Source organism: Protopterus annectens, chromosome 5.part0 (genome assembly GCF_019279795.1).
Source record: "Protopterus annectens isolate FY-2018-M chromosome 5.part0, PAN1.0, whole genome shotgun sequence".
NCBI classification, from domain to species: Eukaryota; Metazoa; Chordata; order Ceratodontiformes; family Protopteridae; genus Protopterus; species Protopterus annectens.
The window spans coordinates 18,337,803-18,352,441 of NC_056735.1; positions in this window are offsets into that span (position 1 = coordinate 18,337,803).

Genomic DNA, 14,639 nt, shown 5'->3' on the forward strand with positions numbered 1-14,639 from the left:
TGTTATATCACCACCTAAATGTTTAATAATGTTTAATTAACTAGACTCTGTAACTGATCCATGTATCTGCTCTGCACCTACTGCATGAAGTGTTTCATACATCTATGTAAGCCGAAAACTATATGCACTGAATGTTTTCATTTATATACTCTGTATTGCTTGTATACTGTCTTAGATGTGAGTATGTTTACTGTATGCACTGCTTCACTAACTTTGTAAGCTCCTAATAATCTGCACTAAATGTCTTCATTAATATATATTCTGTATGGTATATGTACTGTCTTAGATGTGGAGCATTTCTCCCCGGGCCTCCACTGAAAAATGGGCATATATGTATATATATATATATATATATATATATATATATATATATATATATATATATATATAAAATGTTTGCACTTTATTCATTTGCTTTTATTGTATTTGTGTTTCCTCCTACTTTATTTTGCTTTTCTTAAAAGTACTCAATTTTATTTATTCTGCTGCATCTATTACTGCTTGGTCGTAGCCTGATTAAATTGCAACTATTATTCTAAGTCTTTTGGTTTAAGCACTTGGGCTTCATACAGGCTGTTTTACATTAAGAAGGTTTGTGGTCTGCACTGTTGTGGCAGGACAAGTAGCTTACATCCTTCTAAGCTGGGAATTGCTGACTGAAGGCTCAGTGTCTGCTATTCTAAAAGTGTATTAGTTCTGGCTTAAGCACTTGGGCTTCAGGCCAGTTATTCTACATTAAGAAGGTTTGTGGTCTGCACTGTTGGTGGAGGAGAGACTGGATTCTACCCTTCTGAGCTGGGAATTTCTGGTCACAGGCTTATTGTGACTGTTATTTGAACTATTTCTTTCTGAAATTGGTGCGCCTTGTTGCTGTAGCATAGACCAGATTCAGGCCTCCTGAATCTAGCTTTGTTTGTATAACTTGAGCACTGATCCAGGCCATCTTTTTTTGGAGAAGGTTCCCCTGCACCCTAGTAAGCAGGGCTGTGCAGTTAGAACTTGTCTGATTGAAGACTGCTGGAACAGTAACTTGTTTAAATCAGTTTGTTTGTTTTCTATTGTTTTATATATAAGAAATTGCACTTTATTCATCTGCTTTTATTGTATTTGTGTTTCTTCCTACTTTATTATGGGAGCATTGACTACAACTCTGATCTGCGATATATAACAATAAGTATCATTTTCTGTGCTTTAAAACTGTTTTTTTGAGTGTATCTGCTTTATTTCCTGAATATATATATATATATATATATATATATATATATATATATATATATATATTTGTTTCCTGCCTTTCTAAGCTAGTATAGTCCAGTTTTCAAGTTAGTGCTGAATTCAGGGCTGTGTTACATATCTCTGTTTGCCCATACCTTACTTGGATAGAAGGAAGTTTCTCTGTTCACCTGTGAGAGAGGGGAGCTTTGAGCAGCCTATCTGTCCCTGGAGGAGTGGTTTCAGCCCAGAACTTAGTAGTTTATTGGCCATTTTAGGCTAATTTCTCTCTCTTTCATTTCCCTGATATAAATACCATATTTTCCCGGTTTTGCATGCCAGGCAGCGCCGGTAAGCTAGGGTAAAACTATTCCTGGCTTCACAAAGTCTCCTCTTCAATTTTTCCCTTGGAACTAGACAAACTTTCAACTTAAGCACTCAAGCCATTAATTTCTCAGCCCAGCACTTGCTCAAAACGTATAGCAAGCACTTATAAACCCTAGCACTAGACCTCCTGTACTGTACAGTAGGACAAGGCTCTCTATTCGATCTTACCAGCCATCCAGTAAAACAGTTCACTGTACCTATCCAGGCATGTCCAAAGGGCAGTTTCAGGTGCACTCTCCAGTCCAACTGGTGAATCTGGGCATTTTGAGGCAATGTTACAACTGCCTCATGTACACAGACAACCCCCTCCTCCTACCACCAAACACTAATACATGCGAGAGATGCAGTTATACAGCCAAACTAGAGGCTAAACTCTCTCAACCCAAGACTGGATCAAACAGTCAAGAGGAGAAGGGAAATACTTGCATCACACCACCAGTCTTACATAGACCCATTAAACCAGCACCAGTAAAAAACACACATAAATACATGGAAACATACTCGGAGGCTCTAAATAAAAATCTGTAAAACCAACAGAAACCTCCAAAGCAAACATCCAAGCAATCCACCCCCCAACACAAACCATGAAACACATGCTTCACAAAACCAGTGTGCCATGCAATTACAGCCCTTAAGGCAAAATAACATACCCAACATACTAGTAATAGGTGACTCTATAGTCAAGCACACTGACATCCCACTCACTAGGCTGAATAAGGAGAAGGTTACTGTTAGCTGCCTGTTGGGTGCCAGAATCCACCACATAACACAAGCACTCAGGTCACTCCAGAACAAGTACAAATATGACTCTGTCATTGTCCATGTTGGTGTGAATGACCTGAGCCATACCCCCCTGGACTACATGAAAAGAGACATGGAAGAGCTCTCTGATCACATAGACCAGGTCGGTATGACCCTGACCCTGAGTAGCCCTGACCCTGAGTAGCATCCTGCCCTCACCAAGAATGATACCACGGTATAAAGAAAAAAATTCTTGATTTCAACAATTGGCTAAATTTCTGGTGTCATTCAAAGGGGATTGAGTGTCTGTCTGCCTGGGATGACATGCTCGACAAGCCACTCTGCTTTGCTAGAGACGGCTTACACCTGTCACCCTTAGGCTTTCAAATACTTGCCAAGGCTCTTGCCACCCCCATAGTGCCTTTTTTAGGCAAGGCTCAAAAGACAAACCCACCACCGTAAATAGCACAAGTAACAAAAAACTGAGGGTAATGCTACTCAATGCTAGAAGTCTAAACCTCAAAATGCATGCACTCGAGGCACTCCTCAGTATGGAGAAAATCGATATATGTGCAGTAACAGAAACCTGGTTTAAGGCTCCAGAGAGCACCCCAACACTACCAGGCTACAACTCATACCATACATTTCGGCCACAGAACCCAAACTGAAATACAAAAGGCAGGAGCGTATCCATATTCATCAAGAATACCCACACCTTCAGGTTAGTGGCACAGTGCAATGCTTCAGAGATCATCCACGTGCAACTAACAATGGGCAAAACTGCAATTCAAATTGTAGCTTGCTAATGATCACCCACCATGTCCCAGGACCCTCATTTCATGTTTCTGGAAACACTGGGAAACATAAAGGTCCTACCAAACACCCTAATACTGGGTGATTTCAATTACCCAAACATTAACTGGGAGAACTACTCAAGTACTAACTCCCTTGCCCAACTTTTCCTAGAATTTATAAACTCAAATGCCCTGATTCAACTGGTCAACACTGCCACCAGAGGTGACAACATATTGGACCTGGTCATCACCAACATGGACGACTGGTGTTCCACACCAGAGGTCAACCCCTCGCTGGTTAGATCTGACCATAAAAAATCACTTTGGATATCCATATTCTGCCCCCACCCCTGGACAAGAAAGCCGCCGTGAAAAACTTTTCAAAAGCAAACTTCACATTACTTAAGACCGAGGTGGAAAGTTTCAAAGCCCCCATGCTGAATGATAACACTGTCCAAGCTGCAAAATCCTTTACTAATGCATTCTATGGGCAGCTACAAGAATGCATGGATCGTGCCATCCCAAGCAAAACCAAGACTCACTCCTCCAAGAAAAGGAAACCAGTCTGGTGGACTCCTGCCATAAACAAGCTATACAATAGAAGGAGGAAACTAGTACAGAAAAGAGTAAAATCCCAAGAAGGTAAGACATCCCTGATTAGTATCAGCAAGAAACTACGATCCTTCATAAAATCATCCAAGGCGAGCTTTGAAAGAAAAATTGCCAAGGACTCCAAAGATAACTACAAGGCATTCTTTAGCTATGTCAAGAATCTAAGTGGCAATGCTCAGATCTGCTCGGAGTTTGTGCAGAATGGCACAAAATACACTGAACCAACCGATATCACCAACATCCTGGCAGACAGGTTCAGTGCAAACTTCACCCCCCTCTCACCCCCAAAATGGCCCATAACCATACCAGAAAAATGTAGAGTCCCTGAAATCACAGACACTCAGGTTAAAACAGCCCTTTCCAAAGCCAAAAACACAGCATCAATGGGACCGGATGGTGTCCCAGGCTGCGTCCTACATGAGCTCAAAGATGAACTAACCCCTCACCTAAACACACTGTTCAAACTCAGCCTCTCCACAGGCTACATACCCATAGAGTGGCGCACAGCAACAGTTATTCTGCTCCACAAAGGTGGAGCCACAACAGACCCTGGGAACTATCGCTCTATAAGCCTGACTAGCTTGGTCTGCAAGGCTATGGAGTGCATCATCATGGAACTCATTAACAGAGACATTGGGAAACTCCAAACACTGGACCCTACCCAGTTTGGCTTTGTTATGGGCAGATCATGCCCCCTAAACCTGGTGGACTTCTTTGAGAAAGTTACCAAGGCTATAGATGAGGGAAAGGTGGTACACACAGCCTACCTTGACCTCGCTAAGGCCTTCAACACCATTCCCCATTCTGGTATTATAGACAAGCTCACCAGCCTGAACATAAACCCCTATGTCACAAGATGGGTTGCCAACTGGCTCACGGACAGAACCCACATGGTGAGAGTTGCGGGAGCTAGGTCTGACTGTAAACCGGTTACAAGTGGCGTTCCCCAGGGCTCAGTCCTAGGACCCCTACTGTTCGAAATATACTTCTTAAAAGTACATGCAATCACAGGAGGACTATGGCTGACCATGTTCGCAGATGACTGCAAACTAAGGGCTATAATTGACTCTCTGGCTGACACAGACATCCTCCAAAAGGGTCTCACTGAGACGGATACCTGGTGTCAAAATCATGGCCTCAAGCTAAATGCCAAAAAGTGCATGGTCATCCCCTTTGGAAAAAACAAAGTACCCACAAATTACTACATAGGTGGTAGTCCCCTAAATACGGAAGACGTAATAAGGGATCTGGGGACCCAAGTAGATAGTAATCTCACCTTTGATAATCACATTGCCAAAGTGGTTAGAAAATCCTTCTACGTGGCCCACCTAATCACAAAAGGGTTCGCATCCAGATCAAAAGAGATCATTGTGCCCCTCTACTCATCACTCATCAGACCCATCTTACAGTACAATGCCCCATTTGGGCTGTACCTTACAAGACACCTGCAACAGCTGGAAAGACCACAGAAGTACCTCACCAAGAGGATCAATGGCCTCAAACAGATGCCTTATGCAGCTTGACTGAAGAAACTCCAGTTGTACTCGGTTGCATACTGCCTACTCAGAGGTGATCTCTGTCTGACATACAAGGCCATGTCCAACCCAGAATTGATGGACGTGCTCCACCTAAAGTAAACCTTATACTCTCGAGCCACACACTCTAGGGATCTAAACCTTACCACAACAATAAATAGGACGTGCTGGAGGGATAGATTCCTGTCCCAGAGACTTCCCATGCTTTGGAACAAGATCCCAATCTACATTAGGCAGAGCTCCTTACTAACTCTCTTCAAAAGAAACCTTGACGAGTTGATGGGAAACAGAAAGTTTACCTCGGGGATCACTTCAGTGGCTCTGCTGGACAGAGGCACAGGGAACTAATCTAAGGGGGCGGCGAAAGCCAACACATTCTGGCTAGGCTTATAAATGCCTTCGGGCAGATAGCCTAGTACCCACATATGAACCTGTGTGTGTGTGTGTATATATATATATATATATATATATATATATATATACACACATAGATGTGTGTGTGTGTGTGTGTGTGTGTGTGTGTGTGTGTGTGTGTGTGTGTGTATGTGTGTGTATATATATATATATATATAGAGAGAGAGAGAGAGAGAGAGGGAGGGAGGGGCAAAATAAATAAATAAATAAAATGCTGTATATGGTAGTTTATAAATGTCTATCTCCAAATTAGTATGAATCTTGTTACACAGAATATGTAACACCATTTATAAAGATGTGCTAAAAAATTGCCTAGTTAATTAAATCATAAAGTTAAGAGACTTCAGTCCAGATGTTTTTAGACAATCAAGTCATGAATGGTCAAGTGACATCTAGTGGTCAAAATTAAAAGTGTCAGTTTATTTACCAGAAAAAGAGAAATTATTTTACAGTTGCTATATTGGTTGTAGTGATCATTATAGTACCTTTTGCAGACTATATTAATACATTATAAAATAATTACAGTTTAGGGATTTCAGGGAGAGTTGTAAGAACAGGCTTGATATAAACATAATTTTGTCAGAATAAATCCTACATAAATACAGTATTCTCTTTGCATAGGCCTAGAAATTCAGCCATATAAAGCAGGTCTGTATCTTCATTTTATATTTTTCATTCTACATGCATTTTCAGTAATTGCAGTTTCAACAGAAAAAAATTGAAAGAATAGTCTTTCGAGCTATTTGAGCTAAGCTAAAACACCAAGCAGTACTAGCAAGAAATATTTGTAAATTAAACTCCAAACAGTAGCAAAAAAAATCAGGTTGTGTTCAAAATTTCTTCACTTTTGTGAATAAAAACAGCTTCACATTCTTCATACTAAAACAAACCAGTGGTATTGTTGCAATTAAAAATAACCACTTCTTAGTAGCAAAACAATAAATATTTATGGGGTGAAACTTATATAAATTGGCAGATAAGTGCTGTGCTTATGTAAAGAAACTAGAAATAAACTTTGTGTTTATAAATATTTGAAAAACAAAGAAAAAAATCAATATTCTATTCAATTCTATAGAAATGTAAAAAAGAAATGATGTACTCACCATAACGTTCCATGTTTGTTGTCCAGTATCTCACCTTCAGTCTTGCTATTTGGGATCGGAGATGAAACCTCGGCTCCGACTCGGCCTATACTAAAGCTCGAGAGCTTCTACTGGCTCGAGGCTGGGTCCTATCCCATGGTGCTTAGCGGCTATTCCCCAGATCTTGTTTGAGAAAGAAGGTTCCTATGATATGTTCAATATCCAAAAGGATAATATCTGAAAACATATTGTCATAAAGATTAACAAGAAAAGGCAAGAAGGGAATCAGACCTTATCTGCCAATTTCTGAGAAAAATTCCTCTAGATACTCCAGGAGGGGGATGGCTGGAAGGGATGCAAGACCGAAGGCAACATACTGGACAACAAACATGGAACATTATGGTGAGTACATAATGTTTTTATGTTGTGTTGTCCCATCTTGCCTTCATTCTTGCTGTTTGGGACAGAGTCCCCAGCACCTTTTTCTTGGGTGGCTCAAGGGAATAAACTCCTCAGGACAGTGGAACCAAAGGATGCCCTGTTTCAGGAGGCCACATCTACTTTGTAATGAGTAATAAAGGTATGAGGGTTAACCCATGTAGCAGCAGCACAGATTGAATCCAGTGGAAGTCTGGATTGAAAAGCAATGGAGGTAGATACCGCTCTAGTTGAATGCCCTTTGATTTTCCCTGATTGTTCCTTATTGTGGGAATCATAGACATATGTGATGGTCTCAGTAAGCCATTTGGACAAGGTAACTTTTGAGATTGCGAAACCTTTTTTATTTTGTGAATAGGAGACAAACAATTGGTCTGATTTTCTAAATTCTTTGATCCTATGCAAGTAAAAATGCAAGTGTCTATGCACATCCAGTTGGTGGAGATTATACTCCGCCTTGTTGCCATAGTTTGGAAAAAACACTGGTAATTCTATATTTTGGTTTAAATTGGCTTGAGAACAAACTTTTGGCAAAAAGGAAGGATTTGTTCTGAGGGAAACTCTATCTTTGTGGAAGATCAAATAAGGTAGATGGATAGACAAGGCTTGCAACTCTGATACTCTCCTGCTGAAATAACTACTATCAGCAAGAGTGTTTTCCAAGATAACATTTTATTCAACAAGATGATGCTGGTTTGAAAGGGGGCAGAATCAAAGATGATAATACTAGATTGAGGTCCCAAGGAGGAGGAGGTTCTCTGAAGGGAGGTGTTAACAGAAAAGTACCCTTGAGGAAGGCTCTGCCTAGTCTGAGACATTAGACTAGATCCTGATTCTCCCACATGATAATTAGAAATAGCAGCTAATTGAACTCAAATAGTGGCTGCTGCTGCCCCTTGATTAAAGGTTTCTGTTAGAAATTCCAGGATTACAGGTATAGATGTTGTAAAAGGATCTATATGTCTTTTGTCAGCCCAACAAGAGAACCTCTTCCATTTGCTTGCATAGAGATTCCTAGTCGTTTGCTTGTGCAAGGAGACTAGATTGTGATGAACTGCAGGGGTAAATTCTGGAAGCCTGGATAAGAGTGGAACTGGAGCAGTCAAGCTGTCAGCTTGAGGGTGTGGAGTGCAGGATGGAGCGTTCCTGACTGATGCGTCAGAAGATCCGGCACTGGGTCCAGGATACATGGGTCATCCTGAAGGCAGGGCCAAAGGAAGGGGAACCAAATCTGATGAGGCCAGTATGGTACAATGAGAATTAACCTGCGACTCAACAACTTTGCTTTCTGTATGACCCTTGGAATCAAGGGAAATGGGGGAAGGCATAAATAAGACCCAGGGGCCAATCGTGAACCAGTGCATCCCTCGGTGACTCTCCTGGACGGGAGATTAGGGCAAAGTAGTTGCTGCATTTGGAATTGAAGGGAGTAGCAAAAAGATCACAGCAAGGCTGGCACTATTTGTGAAAAATTTGATTTGCAACTTCCTGATTGAGGGACCACTCATGAGGCATGGGAATCGCTCTGCTTAGCCTGTCTGCTATAACGTTGGATTTCCCTGGAATATGCATTGCTGTCAGAAAGCATTGAGCAGATATCACCCATTGCCACACTCTCTAGGCCTCTTGACATAGAGGGTAGGATCTGTTTCCTCCCTGTTTGTTGATGTACCATACCACCGACATATTGTCTGAATTGCAATAGTCTCCATGGGAAGAGAGTCCTAAAGTACGTGCCACGCCAGAAGCATGGCCCTCATCTCTAGAACATTGATATGCAAATGGTATTCATGATTTTTCCAAACTCCTTGGACCATCTGTCCCAGATAATGCCCCCCCACCCTATCTGGGATGCGTCCGTGGTTACTGTAGCAATAGGCTGAGGAAGTACAAATGGTCTGCCCATTGTTACCTGAGTGGACTGAACCCACCAAATTAGGTCCTTCTTGCAAGAGTGAGTTATGAAAATTTCGTGAGACATGGGTAACTCCTGCATGGACCATTGGGCAAAGAGTAGCCACTGCAATATTCTCATGTGAAGTCATGCCATGGGAAGCAGTGTTATCATCGCTGCCATGCAGCCTAGGACTTTCAGCACAAATCTTGCCTGTACTCTGTTAATGTTCAGTTAAATAATCACTTGACTGCATAACGTCTGTCTCCTTTCTTGAGGTAGCCTTGCCAACAAGTTGTTTGCATTTAAATCTGCACCAATGCATGTAATATGCTGTGATGGCAACAAGGCAGATTTTTCTGTATTTATAGTGATGCCTAGTCTTGAGAAGAGATGGATGGTGTAGTCTCTTGCTTTGATCAGTAGCTGCTTGGTGGTGGCAGTTAGGAGCCAGTCGTCTAAGTATGGAAACACCTGGAATCCCTGGCGTCTCAGATGAGCCATGCATTTAGTAAACACCGTGGGAGCTGTGGTGAGTCCAAAGGGCAGAGCTCTGTACTGGTAATGACTGACTCCCAGCTGGAAGAGTAGAAATCTTCTTGAGTGCCTGTCCATCTTTATGTGGTAGTATGCATCCTGAAGATCTAATGAGCACATCCAATTGTCTTTTCCCAGAAATGGGAATATAGACTGCAGTGTTACCATCTGGAACGTTGACTTTTTCACCGACTTGTTTAGTCTGCTGAGATCCAATATGGGTCTCCAGTCCCCTGTCTTTTTTGGAACTAAAAAGAACCTTGAATAAATTCTGGATGCTAGTCGGTCTGCGGGGACTTCTTGTATACCTCTTTGTTTCTAGCAACTTTTGTATTTCTAGTGTTGCTTGATCCTTTTGACTGGGGTGGAATGCCTGGGATAGACTTTGGTGGCTGAGGTGTACAATGGAAGGGGATGTTGTATCCTCTGGATATAATGGACTGTACCCATTTGTCTTGAGTCAAATTCAGCCAGGCTTCTGGGTACACTGATATTCTCCCCCCGACTGCCTCCAGAGGTGGACAGGTGGGCCTCCTTTCAGGAGTGCTGGAAGGGCCTACCAGAGAATGTATCTCTGTCAGCCTGGTTTTGCGGACCCTCTCTGCCACGTGGGATGGCATCTTCCGTTGTTTCCCCCTCTGCCCCTGTGGGAAAAATCACCACGAGTGTCAGATAAGGCTCCTTTGGATTTATGGAACCACATTTTTCCGCCCTTTTGACCTTTAGGATAAGGTCTGGTAGGGGCAGCAAAATGGACTCCAAGGGCAGACAGAGTCTTACCATCTTGTTTGCTCCTGGTGAGAGTTTCTTTTACTTTAGGCCCGTACAATGACGAGCCATCCAAGGGAGTGTTAATAAAGGAAGAATGGAAGGGTTCGGCAAACTCACAAAACCGCAACCAGGAATGTCTATTCTTGTGCCTATTGCCCTGCTCGCTCCATCGGCTGCATAAATTATGAGCTGCATGGAGGAGTTAGATATGGAGGTTAAGGTTGCAAGCTGGGAGTTAACCTTATCAGATAAGTCCTGGGCTGTAGCACCTTGCAGGGTATCTCCTAGCTCTTTTAGGAGATCCCTCTAAAGTTGTGTGAAATGCGACAAATAATTCAGTGACCATAAAGTAAAGGCCGCTAAGAAGAACATATGCTTCCCATATCTGTCCATCGTATGAGAATCCTTGTTCGGTGGATAAACAAATACAGAAGTTTCAGTGAACTCCTTTTTTGTGGCCGCTGCCACCACCATTGCATCTACAGGAACCCCTTTAGTTAAATACTGCCTATCTTCTGGGGCCATAATGAACTTATTAGGCCTCCGCGGAATGGGTTCCACTGAGTCGGAGAGTCCCACACCTTTTGGCTCACTAAACCCAGGAGTGGGTCGAAAGGTGGAGACACCCAAGAGGTGGAGGGGTGAGAGCCAAATGCCTCCAGGTATACCGACTCATCTTCAGAAGGGGAAAGGGACTTCCAGCCACCCCTCTGTTTAAGGATCTCCAGGATGTCTGAAAAAGAGACATCCTCAGAGGGTGACCTTGGGGACCCTTCTGAATCCTCTAAGTCAGTATCAGAAGTGACAGACTCAGGGCAGTTTATGTGCTTCCTCTTACACTGTCTCTTCTGAGGGACCTCCTCGGGGGGATGTTCCAGGGAGGTATCAGAAGAGGAGGATCCACCCATTGTGGCTTCCTGGGGAACTGGCTCTCTACTCTGTGGGTGATGGAGAGGTAATGAAGAGGTGGACACCGGTCTCTTAGGGGAAAGACAGACTGGAGCCAAAGGTGGAGCAGACTCAGTTGATAGCACACTCCACATCACCTCAGAGGCACACCGGTCCTGGGATGAAAGAGACTCTGGCCCGAAAGGCCAGGTGATCTCCTCGGCACTGATGAGGGTGTCTCCGAGGCAGATGTGGGAGCCAAACTCACCTGAGCCGAGGCGCTGAGTGGGAGATCCGGTTCCAACAAGGGTTCGACTCAACTCTCCACCCTGGAGCCAACCAGGGAGTGTCAGCCCCCAGGCCCCTCGATGGGCGAAAGCAGAGCCAAGATATCAGTAGTGATTACTGGCTCTGGTGGTTCCAGCAGAATGACTTCCATATTCTCTGGCTCCAAACTCGTTCGAGTTGGAGGAGGAATCGGCATAGTAGAAGGTACCATTGTTGGCTCCAAGATCCGCTGGACTAGAGAGAATTTCAGCTAGGGCCCGGGTCTGAAGCGACCTCTTCACTACCCGCTCCATATCATCATCCGATAGCCTGGAGGATCTAGAGGAATGACTGGAAGACTTGTGGCTACCTGCCACTGACTTTAGTAAAGGAGACACCGGCACCAAGTGAACAGGCTCCAAGGATGGTGACCGGCTCCTCTTTTGGCTCCACAACAGTTCCGATGAGACAGGTGGAACCAAGGGAGAACCATGTTTCTCGGGCTCAACAACTTTTGTAGCCAAAGAAGCATCAAGTCTGATGCTGCTTGTTGGCTCAGACACTGGAGCTGATGAAGCAGACTTTTGAGACTTGTCCAATATTTTGGTCTGAGGTTCTTCGTCCACTTTTAATAAGCCCCTCAGTATAAGCTTATTCCTCCTCTCCTGCAAGACCCTGGCACTAAAACTATGACAAATGGAGCAGGAGTCTTGAAGATGGAGTGGACCCAGACAGTACACACAACTAGTGTGTCCATCAGTAAAGGACATCTTCTGAGTGCAGGGATCACACTTCTTGAATGCTGACTTGTGTTCCTTAGCTGGTTCCTTAGACATGCTAGCTATAAGGAAAAAAATTCTCAATAAAAGTTAGAACAAACTATAACTTTTATGGAAAGAGAAAACAGCAAAAAAACAAGTATCTAAAATAAGATTTTTTTTTTATATAAAGCGAAGGAAAGGGAGGAGGAGAAGTCTCTAAGTTAAATTACTATCTCCTCCATTGAAAGAGATGCCTCTAACTTAAACGGAGTACTCCTAAAAAGGAATGAAGGAAGAAAAGGGGCAAGAATCCTCTAATTTAAATTGATTCTTGAGGAGACAACAAAGGCCACAGAAAAAAATAGCCACAAAGGTAAAATTACAAGGTTTAGAAAGCCTAAAATAGCACAAGGCTATTATGATAGAACTAGTAAATAAAAGCAGCTAACATTTAGAAGGTAACTATTATAAAATATAAAATATTAAAATTTTCAAGCCTGAGCCAGTGCAGACAATCCCGAAGCTTCAAGCGGCAAACAAGATCTGGGGAATAGCTGATAAGCACCATGGGATAGGACTCAGCCTCGAGCCAGTAGCAGCTCTCGAGCTTTAGTATAAGCCGAGTCAGAGCTGAGGTTTCAGCTTCAAACCTAAATAGCAAGCTTGAAGGTGAGATGGGACAACATAACATCATATAATTGTGATTGGTAAAAACTTAAATATCTCTTGGAATATATATTAGAATATCGGTGGTTTTAATATTCCAGTGGTTATCCTGCTTCCAGCTTCTGTGTGATTGAATGGAGTGTTTGCAGCCAGGAAATTCAGTAGTAAAACTTGAATGAGAGAACTTTGAAAATCTGGTGTGCTATAAGACTTACATATGCAGCTATGAGGATATAGTAATAGGGGTCTGTGTGTTTGGTGTTTCTTATAGATATATAAATGTATACCATTAGATGTTAAACATCTAATCAACTATGTAGGCTAACTTGCCTAAAACACATACTACACTATCCATTGTCTGTGTGATTGAAAAGAGAAACTGTATGCAGGAAATCAGGAAGTAAAATCTGACTGGGTGAAAAATTGGAATGCTGGTCTGCTATGGGTCTTGTAACAAACACCAGTGAGGACTTCATCATTTGGATTATATGTGATTGGTATGTTGGTGTACAGCAGATTATCAGTTAAATAACAGTAATTTTTTAAAAATACAGAGGAGAATTTAAATAATAAAGAAAGCAACCCCACTTAAAATGTCTCTGTATGTTAAAAATTAATAAATATAGCTTGCCTTTAGCGCTTTTCTCACGCTTCTTCAGATCTGCCTCTTGGGTGGAACCCAAAAAAAAACTTTGTGCACAGAAGTACAATAACTAATAACCAATTAATAATCAAAAATCAATAATATATAATTGTATAAATCTCCACCAAAGTCAAATTAAAACAGGAGAGTTCAGCTGTCAATAAGTGTGGTGATGGAGTCTGCTAAGATTGAGAACACTGGAATGGAAATCTGAGTGTTAATTCCTGGTGGTTTATAAGCTTCTAGTCTGATCTGCCATTCTAACTCATATTTTTCCATTCTGCCATTTAATGATCCTTGTAATTCTTTTGGTATGTGATCTAAAATATGAAATTGGAATGTCTTGTGTCCAGGTTGATCTCAGTTGTGTTTAGCTAGTGCGTTGTTGTTGCTGTAGCGGATGTCTGTAGGGTGTCTAGCAATTCTGGTTTTAAGTCTATTAATAGTTTTCCTGATATAGAAGGCAGGGCATCGGTTGCATTGGACCCTGTAAACTACTGATTCCAAATTGCAATTCCCAGGTTCTTGGCTGTGGTAGTAGCGGTCAGTGTTCCAACATTCTTCCAATGTTTGCCATCTACCTGAGGAAACAATTCTTTGGATTCTGCTTGAGGTATAAAAGTACCTATGCAAACACTTCCAGGCAAAAATCTTCTAGATATTGTTGCATATTTCAGAGCCATACATATGTCTTAACATTTTTCATTGTAAAATTCTTATCTAATCATTCTTCCCAATCCTTTTTGACTTCCTCTGATTGACTGTTATAGATATCATGCAGTGTTGTATCTGACCTACTAATTATCTTTTTTAACATCAACTTCTGTTCCAGATTCATCTAAAAACTCAACCTGTGCAGGTCTTTCATTTAGGATTCCCCTATTCCTTTTTCTTTGCCTATACTCTGATATCAGTCCCTGATCAGGAAGACAATGTCTAGCCTGCAATCTAAATGTCTTATTGGCCTCATCCCATTCTATTAGCTTTCCCTCTCTAA